Below are 18,487 nucleotides of genomic sequence, written 5' to 3' on the forward strand. Positions count from 1 at the left end.
CGTTTCAGAGAGAAAAGCGACCACTCTGACGATCTGGCGTTATGTCGATTCGATAGTAAATGACGGAAACGGGAGATTTTCTTGGGTTTTTACTACATATTAACACTTTACACAATTTCTCGTGTTACCTGGCTGCCAGTCCTCGGTTCATGCAAAATCTTAAGGTCCTCGGTCTGGTCCAAGGCACCAAACCGCCCAATAATTCATTAATCGATAACTAAAACTTGAAATGTAGCTCTTCTTACTGGCCGATTGCATCAACGTAGATTCTAATTCTGTGTTCAAGTGTGCTGCTTGTACTGTGTCTGCATACCGCATCACGCGACAAGGGCTTGCAGACGATAAATGTAACCGTTTCAGAGAGAAAAGCGACCACTGTGACGATCTGGCGTTATGTCGATTCGATAGTAAATGACGGAAACGGGAGATTTTCTTAGGTTTTTACTACATATTAACACTTTACACAATTTCTCGTGTTACCTGGCTGCCAGTCCTCGGTTCATGCAAAATCTTAAGGTCCTCGGTCTGGTCCAAGGCACCAAACCGCCCAATAATTCATTAATTGATAACAAAAACTTGAAATGTAGCTCTTCTTACTGGGCGATTGCATAAACTTAGATGCTTCTTCAGTGTTCTACTATGCCGCTTGTAGTGACTCTGCATACCGCATCACGCGACAAGGGCTTGCAGACGATAAATGTAACCGTTTCAGAGAGAAAAGCGACCACTGTGACGATCTGGCGTTATGTCGATTCGATAGTAAATGACGGAAACGGGAGATTTTCTTAGGTTTGTACTACATATTAACACTTTCCACATTTTCTCGTGTTACGTGGCTGCCAGTCCTCGGTTCATGCAAAATCTTAAGGTCCTTGGTCATGTCAAAGGCATTAAACCGGCCAATAATTCAATTTTCGATAACTAAAATTTGAAGTGTAGCTCTTCTTTTTGGCCGATTGCATAAACGTAGATTCTTATTCTGTGTTCTAGTGTGCTGCTTGTACCGTGTCTGCATACCGCAGCACGCGACAAGGGCTTGCAGACGATAAATGTAACCGTTTCAGAGAGAAATGCGACCAATGTGACGACCTGGCGTTATGTCGATTCCATAGTAAATGACGGAAACGGGAGATTTTCTTAGGTTTTTACTACATATTAACACTTTACACAATTTCTCGTGTTACCTGGCTGCCAGTCCTCGGTTCATGCAAAATCTTAAGGTCCTCGGTCTGGTCCAAGGCACCAAACCGACCAATAATTCATTAATCGATAACTAAAACTTGAAATGTAGCTCTTCTTACTGGGCGATTGCATAAACTTAGATGCTTCTTCAGTGATCTACTATGCCGCTTGTAGTGACTCTGCATACCGCATCACGCGACAAGGGCTTGCAGACGATAAATGTAACCGTTTCAGAGAGAAAAGCGACCACTGTGACGATCTGGCGTTATGTCGATTCGATAGTAAATGAGGGAAACGGGAGATTTTCTTAGGTTTTTACTACATATTAACACTTTACACAATTTCTCGTGTTACCTGGCTGCCAGTCCTCGGTTCATGCAAAATCTTAAGGTCCTCGGTCTGGTCCAAGGCACCAAACCGCCCAATAATTCATTAATCGATAACTAAAACTTGAAATGTAGCTCTTCATACTGGCCGATTGCACCAACGTAGACTCTTATTCTGTGTTCTAGTGTGCTGCTTGTACTGTGTCTGCATACCGCATCACGCGACAAGGGCTTGCAGACGATAAATGTAACCGTTTCAGAGAGAAAAGCGACCAATGTGACGATCTGGCGTTATGTCGATTCGATAGTAAATGACGGAAACGGGAGATTTTCTTAGGTTTTTACTACATATTAACGCTTTACACAATTTCTCGTGTTACCTGGCTGCCAGTCCTCGGTTCATGCAATATCTTAAGGTCCTCGGTCTGGTCCAAGGCACCAAACCGCAAAATAATTCATTAATCGATAACTAAAACTTGAAATGTAGCTCTTCTTACTGGCCGATTGCATCAACGTAGATTCTTATTCTGTGTTCTAGTGTGCTGCTTGTACTGTGTCTGCATACCGCATCACGCGACAAGGGCTTGCAGACGATAAATGTAACCGTTTCAGAGAGAAAAGCGACCAATGTGACGATCTGGCGTTATGTCGATTCGATAGTAAATGACGGAAACGGGAGATTATCTTAGGTTTTTACTACATATTAACACTTTACACAATTTCTCGTGTTACCTGGCTGCCAGTCCTCGGTTCATGCAAACTCTTAAGGTCCTCGGTCTGGTCCAAGGCACCAAACCGGCCAATAATTCATTAATCGATAACCAAAACTTGAAATGTAGCTCTTCTTACTGGCCGATTGCATCAACGTAGATTCTTATTCTGTGTTCTAGTGTGCTGCTTGTACTGTGTCTGCATACCGCATCACGCGACAAGGGCTTGCAGACGATAAATGTAACCGTTTCAGAGAGAAAAGCGACCAATGTGACGATCTGGCGTTATGTCGATTCGATAGTAAATGACGGAAACGGTAGATTTTCTTGGGTTTTTACTACATATTAACACTTTACACAATTTCTCGTGTTACCTGGCTGCCAGTCCTGGGTTCATGCAAATTCTTAAGGTCCTCGGTCTGGTCCAAGGCACCAAACCGCCCAATAATTCATTAATCGATAACTAAAACTTGAAATGTAGCTCTTCTTCCTGGCCGATTGCATCAACGTAGATTCTTATTCTGTGTTCTAGTGTGCTGCTTCTACTGTGTCCGCATACCGCATCACGCGACAAGGGCTTGCAGACGATAAATGTAACCGTTTCAGAGAGAAAAGCGACCAATGTGACGATCTGGCGTTATGTCGATTCGATAGTAAATGAGGGAAACGGGAGATTTTCTTAGGTTTTTACTACATATTAACACTTTACACAATTTCTCATGTTACCTGGCTGCCAGTCCTCGGTTCATGCAAAATCTTAAGGTCCTCGGTCTGGTCCAAGGCACCAAACCGCCCAATAATTCATTAATCGATAACTAAAACTTGAAATGTAGCTCTTCTTACTGGGCGATTGCATAAACTTAGATGCTTCTTCAGTGTTCTACTATGCCGCTTGTAGTGACTCTGCATACCGCATCACGCGACAAGGGCTTGCAGACGATAAATGTAACCGTTTCAGAGAGAAAAGCGACCACAGTGACGATCTGGCGTTATGTCGATTCGATAGTAAATGACGGAAACGGGAGATTTTCTTGGGTTTTTACTACATATTCACACTTTACACAATTTCTCGTGTTACCTGGCTGCCAGTCCTCGGTTCATGCAAAATCTTAAGGTCCTCGTTCTGGTCCAAGGCACCAAACCGCCCAATAGTTCATTAATCGATAACTAAAACTTGAAATGTAGCTCTTCTTCCTGGCCGATTGCATCAACGTAGATTCTTATTCTGTGTTCTAGTGTGCTGCTTGTACTGTGTCTGCATACCGCATCACGCGACAAGGGCTTGCAGACGATAAATGTAACCGTTTCAGAGAGAAAAGCGACCACTGTGACGATCTGGCGTTATGTCGATTCGATAGTAAATGACGGAAACGGGAGATTTTCTTAGGTTTTTACTACATATTAACACTTTACACAATTTCTCGTGTTACCTGGCTGCCAGTCCTCGGTTCATGCAAAATCTTAAGGTCCTCGGTCTGGTCCAAGGCACCAAACCGCCCAATAATTTATTAATCGATAACTAAAACTTGAAATGTAGCTCTTCTTACTGGCCGATTGCATCAACGTAGATTCTTATTCTGTGTTCTAGTGTGCTGCTTGTATTGTGTCTGCATACCGCATCAGGCGACAAGGGCTTGCAGACGATAAATGTAACCGTTTCAGAGAGAAAAGCGACCACTGTGACGATCTGGCGTTATGTCGATTCGATAGTAAATGACGGAAACGGGAGATTTTCTTGGGTTTTTAATACATTTTAACACTTTACACAATTTCTCGTGTTACCTGGATGCCAGTCCTCGGTTCATGCAAAATCTTAAGGTCCTCGGTCTGGTCCAAGGCACCAAACCGCCCAATAATTCATTAATCGATAACTAAAATTTGAAATGTAGCTCTTCTTACTGGGCGATTGATCAACGTAGATTCTTATTCTGTGTTCTAGTGTGCTGCTTGTACTGTGTCTGCATACCGCATCACGCGACAAGGGCTTGCAGACGATAAATGTAACCGTTTCAGAGAGAAAAGCGACTAATGTGACGATCTGGCGTTATGTCGATTCGATAGTAAATGACGGAAACGGGAGATTTTCTTAGGTTTTTACTACATATTAACACTTTACACAATTTCTCGTGTTACCTGGCTGCCAGTCCTCGGTTCATGCAAAATCTTAAGGTCCACGGTCTGGTCCAAGGCACCAAACCGCCCAATAATTCATTAATCGATAACTAAAACTTGAAATGAAGCTCTTCTTACTGGGCGATTGCATAAACTTAGATGCTTCTTCAGTGTTCTACTATGCCGCTTGTAGTGTCTCTGCATACCGAATCACGCGACAAGGGCTTGCAGACGATAAATGTAACCGTTTCAGAGAGAAAAGCGACCACTGTGACGATCTGGCGTTATGTCGATTCGATAGTAAATGAGGGAAACGGTAGATGTTCTTGGGATTTTACTACATATTAACACTTTACACAATTTCTCGTGTTACCTGGCTGCCAGTCCTGGGTTCATGCAAATTCTTAAGGTCCTCGGTCTGGTCCAAGGCACCAAACCGCCCAATAATTCATTAATCGATAACTAAAACTTGAAATGTAGCTCTTCTTCCTGGCCGATTGCATCAACGTAGATTCTTATTCTGTGTTCTAGTGTGCTGCTTCTACTGTGTCTGCATACCGCATCACGCGACAAGGGCTTGCAGACGATAAATGTAACCGTTTCAGAGAGAAAAGCGACCAATGTGACGATCTGGCGTTATGTCGATTCGATAGTAAATGACGGAAACGGGAGATTTTCTTAGGTTTTTACTACATATTAACACTTTACACAATTTCTCGTGTTACCTGGCTGCCAGTCCTCGGTTCATGCAAAATCTTAAGGTCCTCGGTCTGGTCCAAGGCACCAAACCGCCCAATAATTCATTAATCGATAACTAAAACTTGAAATGTAGCTCTTCTTACTGGGCGATTGCATAAACTTAGATGCTTCTTCAGTGTTCTACTATGCCGCTTGTAGTGACTCTGCATACCGCATCACGCGACAAGGGCTTGCAGACGATAAATGTAACCGTTTCAGAGAGAAAAGCGACCACAGTGACGATCTGGCGTTATGTCGATTCGATAGTAAATGACGGAAACGGGAGATTTTCTTGGGTTTTTACTACATATTAACACTTTACACAATTTCTCGTGTTACCTGGCTTCCAGTCCTCGGTTCATGCAAAATCTTAAGGTCCTCGTTCTGGTCCAAGGCACCAAACCGCCCAATAGTTCATTAATCGATAACTAAAACTTGAAATGTAGCTCTTCTTCCTGGCCGATTGCATCAACGTAGATTCTTATTCTGTGTTCTAGTGTGCTGCTTGTACTGTCTCTGCATACCGCATCACGCGACAAGGGCTTGCAGACGATAAATGTAACCGTTTCAGAGAGAAAAGCGACCACTGTGACGATCTGGCGTTATGTCGATTCGATAGTAAATGACGGAAACGGGAGATTTTCTTAGGTTTTTACTACATATTAACACTTTACACAATTTCTCGTGTTACCTGGCTGCCAGTCCTCGGTTCATGCAAAATCTTAAGGTCCTCGGTCTGGTCCAAGGCACCAAACCGCCCAATAATTTATTAATCGATAACTAAAACTTGAAATGAAGCTCTTCATACTGGCCGATTGCATCAACGTAGATTCTTATTCTGTGTTCTAGTGTGCTGCTTGTATTGTGTCTGCATACCGCATCAGGCGACAAGGGCTTGCAGACGATAAATGTAACCGTTTCAGAGAGAAAAGCGACCACTGTGACGATCTGGCGTTATGTCGATTCGATAGTAAATGACGGAAACGGGAGATTTTCTTGGGTTTTTACTACATATTAACACTTTACACAATTTCTCGTGTTACCTGGCTGCCAGTCCTCGGTTCATGCAAAATCTTAAGGTCCTCGGTCTGGTCCAAGGCACCAAAGCGCCCAATAATTCATTAATCGATAACTAAATTTTGAAATGTTGCTCTTCTTACTGGGCGATTGCATCAACGTAGATTCTTATTCTGTGTTCTAGTGTGCTGCTTGTACTGTGTCTGCATACCGCATCACGCGACGAGGGCTTGCAGACGATAAATGTAACCGTTTCAGAGAGAAAAGCGACCAATGTGACGATCTGGCGTTATGTCGATTCGATAGTAAATGACGGAAACAGGAGATTTTCTTAGGTTTTTACTACATATTAACACTTTACACAATTTCTCGTGTTACCTGGCTGCCAGTCCTCGGTTCATGCAAAATCTTAAGGTCCTCGGTCTGGTCCAAGGCACCAAACCGCCCAATAATTCATTAATCGATAACTAAAACTTGAAATGAAGCTCTTCTTACTGGGCGATTGCATAAACTTAGATGCTTCTTCAGTGTTCTACTATGCCGCTTGTAGTGCCTCTGCATACCGAATCACGCGACAAGGGCTTGCAGACGATAAATGTAACCGTTTCAGGGAGAAAAGCGACCACTGTGACGATCTGGCGTTATGTCGATTCGATAGTAAATGACGGAAACGGGAGATTTTCTTGGGTTTTTACTACATATTAACACTTTACACAATTTCTCGTTTTACCTGGCTGCCAGTCCTCGGTTCATGCAAAATCTTAAGGTCCTCGGTCTGGTCCAAGGCACCAAACCGCCCAATAATTCATTAATCGATAACTAAAACTTGAAATGTAGCTCTTCTTACTGGCCGATTGCATCAACGTAGATTCTTATTCTGTGTTCTAGTGTGCTGCTTGTACTGTGTCTGCATACCGCATCACGCGACAAGGGCTTGCAGACGATAAATGTAACCGTTTCAGAGAGAAAAGCGACCACTGTGACGATCTGGCGTTATGTCGATTCGATAGTAAATGACGGAAACTGGAGATTTTCTTAGGTTTTTACTACATATTAACACTTTACACAATTTCTCGTGTTACCTGGCTGCCAGTCCTCGGTTCATGCAAAATCTTAAGGTCCTCGGTCTGGTCCAAGGCACCAAACCGCCCAATAATTCATTAATCGATAACTAAAACTTGACATCTAGCTCTTCTTACTGGGCGATTGCATAAACTTAGATGCTTCTTCAGTGTTCTACTATGCCGCTTGTAGTGACTCTGCATACCGCATCACGCGACAAGGGCTTGCAGACGATAAATGTAACCGTTTCAGAGAGAAAAGCGACCACTGTGACGATCTGGCGTTATGTCGATTCGATAGTAAATGACGGAAACCCGAGATTTTCTTAGGTTTTTACTACATATTAACACTTTCCACATTTTCTCGTGTTACGTGGCTGCCAGTCCTCGGTTCATGCAAAATCTTAAGGTCCTTGGTCATGTCAAAGGCATTAAACCGGCCAATAATTCAAATTTTCGATAACTAAAATTTGAAGTGTAGCTCTTCTTTTTGGCCGATTGCATCAACGTAGATTCTTATTCTGTGTTCTAGTGTGCTGCTTGTACTGTGTCTGCATACCGCAGCACGCGACAAGGGCTTGCAGACGATAAATGTAACCGTTTCAGAGAGAAATGCGACCAATGTGACGATCTGGCGTTATGTCGATTCGATAGTAAATGACGGAAACGGGAGATTTTCTAAGGTTTTTACTACATATTAACACTTTACACAATTTCTCGTGTTACCTGCCTGCAAGTCATCGGTTCATGCAAAATCTTAAGGTCCTCGGTCTGGTCCAAGGCACCAAACCGACCAATAATTCATTAATCGATAACTAAAACTTGAAATGTAGCTCTTCTTACTGGGCGATTGCATAAACTTAGATGCTTCTTCAGTGATCTACTATGCCGCTTGTAGTGACTCTGCATACCGCATCACGCGACAAGGGCTTGCAGACGATAAATGTAACCGTTTCAGAGAGAAAAGCGACCACTCTGACGATCTGGCGTTATGTCGATTCGATAGTAAATGAGGGAAACGGGAGATTTTCTTAGGTTTTTACTACATATTAACACTTTACACAATTTCTCGTGTTACCTGGCTGCCAGTCCTCGGTTCATGCAAAATCTTAAGGTCCTCGGTCTGGTCCAAGGCACCAAACCGCCCAATAATTCATTAATCGATAACTAAAACTTGAAATGTAGCTCTTCATACTGGCCGATTGCACCAACGTAGACTCTTATTCTGTGTTCTAGTGTGCTGCTTGTACTGTGTCTGCATACCGCATCACGCGACAAGGGCTTGCAGACGATAAATGTAACCGTTTCAGAGAGAAAAGCGACCAATGTGACGATCTGGCGTTATGTCGATTCGATAGTAAATGACGGAAACGGGAGATTTTCTTAGGTTTTTACTACATATTAACACTTTACACAATTTCTCGTGTTACCTGGCTGCCAGTCATCGGTTCATGCAAAATCTTAAGGTCCTCGGTCTGGTCCAAGGCACCAAACCGCCCAATAAGTCATTAATCGATAACTAAAACTTGAAATGTAGCTCTTCTTACTGGGCGATTGCATAAACTTAGATGCTTCTTCAGTGTTCTACTATGCCGCTTGTAGTGACTCTGCATACCGCATCACGCGACAAGGGCTTGCAGACGATAAATGTAACCGTTTCAGAGAGAAAAGCGACCACTGTGACGATCTTGCGTTATGTCGATTCGATAGTAAATGACGGAAACGGGAGATTTTCTAGGGTTTTTACTACATATTAACACTTTACACAATTTCTCGTGTTACCTGGCTGCCAGTCCTCGGTTCATGCAAAATCTTAAGGTCCTCGGTCTGGTCCAAGGCACCAAACCGCCCAATAATTCATTAATCGATAACTAAAACTTGAAATGTAGCTCTTCTTACTGGGCGATTGCATAAACTTAGATGCTTCTTCAGTGTTCTAGTGTGCTGCTTGTACTGTGTCTGCATACCGCATCACGCGACAAGGGCTTGCAGACGATAAATGTAACCGTTTCAGAGAGAAAAGCGACCAATGTGACGATCTGGCGTTATGTCGATTCGATAGTAAATGACGGAAACGGGAGATATTCTTAGGTTTTTACTACATATTAACACTTTACACAATTTCTCGTGTTACCTGGCTGCCAGTCCTCGGTTCATGCAAAATCTTAAGGTCCTCGGTCTGGTCCAAGGCACCAAACCGCCCAATAATTCATTAATCGATAACTAAAACTTGAAATGTAGCTCTTCTTACTGGCCGATTGCATCAACGTAGATTCTTATTCTGTGTTCTAGTGTGCTGCTTGTACTGTGTCTGCATACCGCATCACGCGACAAGGGCTTGCAGACGATAAATGTAACCGTTTCAGAGAGAAAAGCGACCAATGTGACGATCTGGCGTTATGTCGATTCGATAGTAAATGACGGAAACGGGAGATTTTCTTAGGTTTTTACTACATACTAACACTTTACACAATTTCTCGTGTTACCTGGCTGCCAGTCATCGGTTCATGCAAAATCTTAAGGTCCTCGGTCTGGTCCAAGGCACCAAACCTACCAATAATTCATTAATCGATAACTAAAACTTGAAATGTAGCTCTTCTTACTGGGCGATTGCATAAACTTAGATGCTTCTTCAGTGATCTACTATGCCGCTTGTAGTGACTCTGCATACCGCATCACGCGACAAGGGCTTGCAGACGATAAATGTAACCGTTTCAGAGAGAAAAGCGACCACTGTGACGATCTGGCGTTATGTCGATTCGATAGTAAATGAGGGAAACGGGAGATTTTCTTAGGTTTTTACTACATATTAACACTTTACACAATTTCTCGTGTTACCTGGCTGCCAGTCCTCGGTTCATGCAAAATCTTAAGGTCCTCGGTCTGGTCCAAGGCACCAAACCGCCCAATAATTCATTAATCGATAACTAAAACTTGAAATGTAGCTCTTCATACTGGCCGATTGCATCAACGTAGACTCTTATTCTGTGTTCTAGTGTGCTGCTTGTACTGTGTCAGCATACCGCATCACGCGACAATTGCTTGCAGACGATAAATGTAACCGTTTCAGAGAGAAAAGCGACCAATGTGACGATCTGGCGTTATGTCGATTCGATAGTAAATGACGTAAACGGGAGATTTTCTTGGGTTTTTACTACATATTAACACTTTACACAATTTCTCGTGTTACCTGGCTGCCAGTCCTCGGTTCATGCAAAATCTTAAGGTCCTCGGTCTGGTCCAAGGCACCAAACCGCCCAATAATTCATTAATCGATAACTTAAACTTGAAATGCAGCTCTTCTTACTGGGCGATTGCATAAACTTAGATGCTTCTTCAGTGTTCTACTATGCCGCTTGTAGTGACTCTGCATACCGCATCACGCGACAAGGTCTTGCAGACGATAAATGTAACCGTTTCAGAGAGAAAAGCGACCACTGTGACTATCTGGCGTTATGTCGATTCGATAGTAAATGAGGGAAACGGGAGATTTTCTTGGGTTTTTACTACATATTAACACTTTACACAATTTCTCGTGTTACCTGGCTGCCAGTCCTCGGTTCATGCAAAATCTTAAGGTCCTCGGTCTGGTCCAAGGCACCAAACCGCCCAATAATTCATTAATCGATAACTAAAACTTGAAATGTAGCTCTTCATACTGGCCGATTGCATCAACGTAGACTCTTATTCTGTGTTCTAGTGTGCTGCTTGTACTGTGTCTGCATACCGCATCACGCGACAAGGGCTTGCAGACGATAAATGTAACCGTTTCAGAGAGAAAAGCGACCAATGTGACGATCTGGCGTTATGTCGATTCGATAGTAAATGACGGAAACGGGAGATTTTCTTAGGTTTTTACTACATATTAACACTTTACACAATTTCTCGTGTTACCTGGCTGCCAGTCCTCGGTTCATGCAAAATCTTAAGGACCTCGGTCTGGTCCAAGGCACCAAACCGCCCAATAATTCATTAATCGATAACTAAATCTTGAACTGCAGCTCTTCTTACTGGGCGATTGCATAAACTTAGATGCTTCTTCAGTGTTCTACTATGCCGCTTGTAGTGACTCTGCATACCGCATCACGCGACAAGGGCTTGCAGACGATAAATGTAACCGTTTCAGAGAGAAAAGCGACCACTGTGACGATCTGGCGTTATGTCGATTCGATAGTAAATGACGGAAACGGGAGATTTTCTTGGGTTTTTACTACATATTAACACTTTACACAATTTCTCGTGTTACCTGGCTGCCAGTCCTCGGTTCATGCAAAATCTCAAGGTCCTCGGTCTGGTCCAAGGCACCAAACCGCCCAATAATTCATTAATCGATAACTAAAACTTGAAATGTAGCTCTTCTTCCTGGCCGATTGCATCAACGTAGATTCTTATTCTGTGTTCTAGTGTGCTGCTTGTACTGTGTCTGCATACCGCATCACGCGACAAGGGCTTGCAGACGATAAATGTAACCGTTTCAGAGAGAAAAGCAACCATTTTGACTATCTGGAGTTATGTCGATTCGATAGTAAATAACGGAAACAGGAGATTATCTTATGTTTTTAATACATATTAACGCTTTCCACATTTTCTCGCGTTACGTGGCTGCCAGTCCTCGGTTCATGCAAAATCTTAAGGTCCTCGGTCATGTCAAAGGCATTAAACCGGCCAATAATTCAATTTACGATAACTAAAACTTGAAGTGTAGATCTTCTTTTTGGCCGATTGCATCAAAATAGATTCTTATTCTGTGTTCTAATGAGCTGCTTGTACTGTGTCTGCATACCGCAGCACGCGACAAGGGCTTGCAGACGATAAATGTAACCGTTTCAGAGAGAAAAGCGACCAATGTGACGATCTGGCGTTATGTCGATTCGATAGTAAATGACGGAAACGGGAGATTTTCTTAGGTTTTTACTACATATTAACACTTTACACAATTTCTCGTGTTACCTGGCTGCCAGTCCTCGGTTCATGCAAAATCTTAAGGTCCTCGGTCTGGTCCAAGGCACCAAACCGCCCAATAATTCATTAATCGATAACTAAAACTTGAAATGTAGCTCTTCTTACTGGGCGATTGCATAAACTTAGATGCTCCTTCAGTGTTCTACTATGCCGCTTGTAGTGACTCTGCATACCGCATCACGCGACAAGGGCTTGCAGACGATAAATGTAACCGTTTCAGAGAGAAAAGCGACCACTGTGACGATCTGGCGTTATGTCGATTTTATAGTAAATGACGGAAACGGGAGATTTTCTTAGGTTTTTACTACATATTAACACTTTACACAATTTCTCGTGTTACCTGGCTGCCAGTCCTCGGTTCATGCAAAATCTTAAGGTCCTCGGTCTGGTCCAAGGCACCAAACCGCCCAATAATTCATTAATCGATAACTAAAACTAGAAATGTAGTTCTTCTTACTTGGCGATTGCATAAACTTAGATGCTTCTTCAGTGTTCTACTATGCCGTTTGTAGTGACTCTGCATACCGCATCACGCGACAAGGGCTTGCAGACGATAAATGTAACCGTTTCAGAGAGAAAAGCGACCACTGTGACGATCTGGCGTTATGTCGATTCGATAGTAAATGACGGAAACGGGAGATTTTCTAGGGTTTTTACTACATATTAACACTTTACACAATTTCTCGTGTTACCTGGCTGCCAGTCCTCGGTTCATGCAAAATCTTAAGGTCCTCGGTCTGGTCCAAGGCACCAAACCGCCCAATAATTCATTAATCGATAACTAAAACTTGAAATGTAGCTCTTCTTACTGGGCGATTGCATAAACTTAGATGCTTCTTCAGTGTTCTAGTGTGCTGCTTGTACTGTGTCTGCATACCGCATCACGCGACAAGGGCTTGCAGACGATAAATGTAACCGTTTCAGAGAGAAAAGCGACCAATGTGACGATCTGGCGTTATGTCGATTCGATAGTAAATGACGGAAACGGGAGATTTTCTTAGGTTTTTACTACATATTAACACTTTACACAATTTCTCGTGTTACCTGGCTGCCAGTCCTCGGTTCATGCAAAATCTTAAGGTCCTCGGTCTGGTCCAAGGCACCAAACCGCCCAATAATTCATTAATCGATAACTAAAACTTGAAATGTAGCTCTTCTTACTGGCCGATTGCATCAACGTAGATTCTTATTCTGTGTTCTAGTGTGCTGCTTGTACTGTGTCTGCATACCGCATCACGCGACAAGGGCTTGCAGACGATAAATGTAACCGTTTCAGAGAGAAAAGCGACCAATGTGACGATCTGGCGTTATGTCGATTCGATAGTAAATGACGGAAACATGAGATTTTCTTAGGTTTTTACTACCTATTAACACTTTACACAATTTCTCGTGTTACCTGGCTGCCAGTCCTCGGTTCATGCAAAATCTTAAGGTCCTCGGTCTGGTCCAAGGCACCAAACCGCCCAATAATTCAGTAATCGATAACTAAAACTTGAAATGTAGCTCTTCTTACTGGCCGATTGCATCAACGTAGATCCTTATTCTGTGTTCTAGTGTGCTGCTTGTACTGTGTCTGCATACCGCATCACGCGACAAGGGCTTGCAGACGATAAATGTAACCGTTTCAGAGAGAAAAGCGACCACTGTGACGATCTGGCGTTATGTCGATTCGATAGTAAATGACGGAAACGGGAGATTTTCTTAGGTTTTTACTACATATTAACACTTTACACAATTTCTCGTGTTACCTGGCTGCCAGTCCTCGGTTCATGCAAAATCTTAAGGTCCTCGGACTGGTCCAAGGCACCAAACCGCCCAATAATTCATTAATCGATAACTAAAACTTGAAATGTAGCTCTTCATACTGGCTGATTGCATCAACGTAGACTCTTATTCTGTGTTCTAGTGTGCTGCTTGTACTGTGTCTGCATACCGCATCACGCGACAAGGGCTTGCAGACGATAAATGTAACCGTTTCAGAGAGAAAAGCGACCAATGTGACGATCTGGCGTTATGTCGATTCGATAGTAAATGACGGAAACGGGAGTTTTTCTTGGGTTTTTACTACATATTAACACTTTACACAATTTCTCGTGTTACCTGGCTGCCAGTCCTCGGTTCATGCAAAATCTTAAGGTCCTCGGTCTGGTCCAAGGCACCAAACCGCCCAATAATTCATTAATCGATAACTAAAACTTGAACTGCAGCTCTTCTTACTGGGCGATTGCATAAACTTAGATGCTTCTTCAGTGTTCTACTATGCCGCTTGTAGTGACTCTGCATACCGCATCACGCGACAAGGTCTTGCAGACGATAAATGTAACCGTTTCAGAGAGAAAAGCGACCACTCTGACGATCTGGCGTTATGTCGATTCGATAGTAAATGAGGGAAACGGGAGATTTTCTTAGGTTTTTACTACATATTAACACTTTACACAATTTCTCGTGTTACCTGGCTGCCAGTCCTCGGTTCATGCAAGATCTTAAGGTCCTCGGTCTGGTCCAAGGCACCAAACCGCCAATAATTCATTAATCGATAACTAAAACTTGAAATGTAGCTCTTCATACTGGCCGATTGCATCAACGTAGACTCTTATTCTGTGTTCTAGTGTGCTGCTTGTACTGTGTCTGCATACCGCATCACGCGACAAGGGCTTGCAGACGATAAATGTAACCGTTTCAGAGAGAAAAGCAACCATTTTGACTATCTGGAGTTATGTCGATTCGATAGTAAATAACGGAAACAGGAGATTATCTTATATTTTTAATACATATTAACGCTTTCCACAATTTCTCGTGTTACGTGGCTGCCAGTCCTCGGTTCATGCAAAATCTCAAGGTCCTCGGTCATGTCAAAGGCATTAAACCGGCCAATAATTCAATTTACGATAACTAAAATTTGAAGTGTAGATCTTCTTTTGGCCGATTGCATCAAAGTAGATTCTTATTCTGTGTTCTAGTGTGCTGCTTGTACTGTGTCTGCATACCGCATCACGCGACAAGGTCTTGCAGACGATAAATGTAACCGTTTCAGAGAGAAAAGCGACCACTCTGACGATCTGGCGTTATGTCGATTCGATAGTAAATGAGGGAAACGGGAGATTTTCTTGGGTTTTTACTACATATTAACACTTTACACAATTTCTCGTGTTACCTGGCTGCCAGTCCTCGGTTCATGCAAAATCTTAAGGTCCTCGGTCTGGTCCAAGGCACCAAACCGCCCAATAATTCATTAATCGATAACTAAAACTTGAAATGTAGCTCTTCATACTGGCCGATTGCATCAACGTAGACTCTTATTCTGTGTTCTAGTGTGCTGCTTGTACTGTGTCTGCATACCGCATCACGCGACAAGGGCTTGCAGACGATAAATGTAACCGTTTCAGAGAGAAAAGCGACCAATGTGACGATCTGGCGTTATGTCGATTCGATAGTAATTGACGGAAACGGGAGATTTTCTTAGGTTTTTACTACATATTAACACTTTACACAATTTCTCGTGTTACCTGGCTGCCAGTCCTCTGTTCATGCAAAATCTTAAGGTCCTCGGTCTGGTCCAAGGCACCAAACCGCCCAATAATTCATTAATCGATAACTAAAACTTGAAATGTAGCTCTTCTTACTGGGCGATTGCATAAACTTAGATGCTTCTTCAGTGTTCTACTATGCCGCTTGTAGTGACTCTGCATACCGCATCACGCGACAAGGGCTTGCAGACGATAAATGTAACCGTTTCAGAGAGAAAAGCGACCACTGTGACGATCTGGCGTTATGTCGATTCGATAGTAAATGAGGGAAACGGGAGATTTTCTTAGGTTTTTACTACATATTAACACTTTACACAATTTCTCGTGTTACCTGGCTGCCAGTCCTCGGTTCATGCAAGATCTTAAGATCCTCGGTCTGGTCCAAGGCACCAAACCGCCAATAATTCATTAATCGATAACTAAATCTTGAAATGTAGCTCTTCATACTGGCCGATTGCATCAACGTAGACTCTTATTCTGTGTTCTAGTGTGCTGCTTGTACTGTGTCTGCATACCGCATCACGCGACAAGGGCTTGCAGACGATAAATGTAACCGTTTCAGAGAGAAAAGCAACCATTTTGACTATCTGGAGTTATGTCGATTCGATAGTAAATAACGGAAACAGGAGATTATCTTATATTTTTAATACATATTAACGCTTTCCACAATTTCTCGTGTTACGTGGCTGCCAGTCCTCGGTTCATGCAAAATCTCAAGGTCCTCGGTCATGTCAAAGGCATTAAACCGGCCAATAATTCAATTTACGATAACTAAAATTTGAAGTGTAGATCTTCTTTTGGCCGATTGCATCAAAGTAGATTCTTATTCTGTGTTCTAGTGTGCTGCTTGTACTGTGTCTGCATACCGCAGCACGCGACAAGGGCTTGCAGACGATAAATGTAACCGTTTCAGAGAGAAAAGCGACCAATGTGACGATCTGGCGTTATGTCGATTCGATAGTAAATGACGGAAACGGGAGATTTTCTTAGGTTTTTACTACATATTAACACTTTACACAATTTCTCGTGTTACCTGGTTGCCAGTCCTCGGTTCATGCAAAATCTTAAAGTCCTCGGTCTGGTCCAAGGCACCAAACTGCCCAATAATTCATTAATCGATAACTAAAACTTGAAATGTAGCTCTTCTTACTGGGCGATTGCATAAACTTAGATGCTTCTTCGGTGTTCTACTATGCCGCTTGTAGTGACTCTGCATACCGCATCACGCGACAAGGGCTTGCAGACGATAAATGTAACCGTTTCAGAGAGAAAAGCGACAACTGTGACGATCTGGCGTTATGTCGATTCGATAGTAAATGACGGAAACGGGAGATTTTCTTAGGTTTTTACTACATATTAACACTTTACACAATTTCTCGTGTTACCTGGCTGCCAGTCCTCGGTTCATGCAAAATCTTAAGCTCCTCGGTCTGGTCCAAGGCACCAAACCGCCCAATTATTCATTAATCGATAACTAAAACTTGAAATGTAGCTCTACTTACTGGGCGATTGCATAAACTTAGATGCTTCTTAAGTGTTCTGCTATGCCGCTTGTAGTGACTCTGCATACCGCATCACGCGACAAGGGCTTGCAGACGATAAATGTAACCGATTCAGAGAGAAAAGCGACCACTGTGACGATCTGGCGTTATGTCGATTCGATAGTAAATGACGGAAACGGGAGATTTTCTTAGGTTTTTACTACATATTAACACTTTACACAATTTCTCGTGTTACCTGGCTGCCAGTCCTCGGTTCATGCAAAATCTTAAGGTCCTCGGTCTGGACCAAGGCACCAAACCGCCCAATAATTCATTAATCGATAACTAAAACTTGAAATGTAGCTCTACTTACTGGGCGATTGCATAAACTTAGATGCTTCTTAAGTGTTCTGCTATGCCGCTTGTAGTGACTCTGCATACCGCATCACGCGACAAGGGCTTGCAGACGATAAATGTAACCGTTTCAGAGAGAAAAGCGACCACTGTGACGATCTGGCGTTATGTCGATTCGATAGTAAATGACGGAAACGGGAGATTTTCTTGGGTTTTTACTACATATTACAACTATACACAATTTCTCGTGTTACCTGGCTGCCAGTGCTCGGTTCATGCAAAATCTTAAGGTCCTCGGTCTGGTATAAGGCACCAAACCGCCCAATAATTCATTAATCGATAACTAAAACTTGAAATGTAGCTCATTTTCCTGGCCGATTGCATCAACGTAGATTCTTATTCTGTGTTCTAGTGTGCTGCTTGTACTGTGTCTGCATACCGCATCACGCGACAAGGGCTTGCAGATGATAAATGTAACCGTTTCAGAGAGAAAAGCGACCACTGTGACGATCTGGCGTTATGTCGATTCGATAGTAAATGACGGAAACGGGAGATTTTCTTAGGTTTTTACTACATATTAACACTATACACAATTTCTCGTGTTACCTGGCTGCCAGTCCTCGGTTCATGCAAAATCTTAAGGTCCTTGGTCTGGTCCAAGGCACCAAACCGCCCAATAATTCATTAATCGATAACTAAACCTTGAACTGCAGCTCTTCTTACTGGCCGATTGCGTCAACGTAGATTCTTATTCTGTGTTCTAGTGTGCTGCTTGTTCTGTGTCTGCATACCGCATCACGCGACAAGGGCTTGCAGACGATAAATGTAACCGTTTCAGAGAGAAAAGCGACCACTTTGACGATCTGGCGTTATTTCGATTCGATAGTAAATGACGGAAACGGGAGATTTTCTTAGGTTCTTACTACATATTAACACTTTACACAATTTCTCGTGGTACCTGGCTGCCAGTCCTTGGTTCATGCAAAATCTTAAGGTCCTCGGTCTGGTCCAAGGCAC

The sequence above is a fragment of the Schistocerca cancellata genome, unplaced genomic scaffold, assembly GCF_023864275.1.
Source record: "Schistocerca cancellata isolate TAMUIC-IGC-003103 unplaced genomic scaffold, iqSchCanc2.1 HiC_scaffold_1151, whole genome shotgun sequence".
In the NCBI taxonomy this organism is placed as follows: Eukaryota; Metazoa; Arthropoda; class Insecta; order Orthoptera; family Acrididae; genus Schistocerca; species Schistocerca cancellata.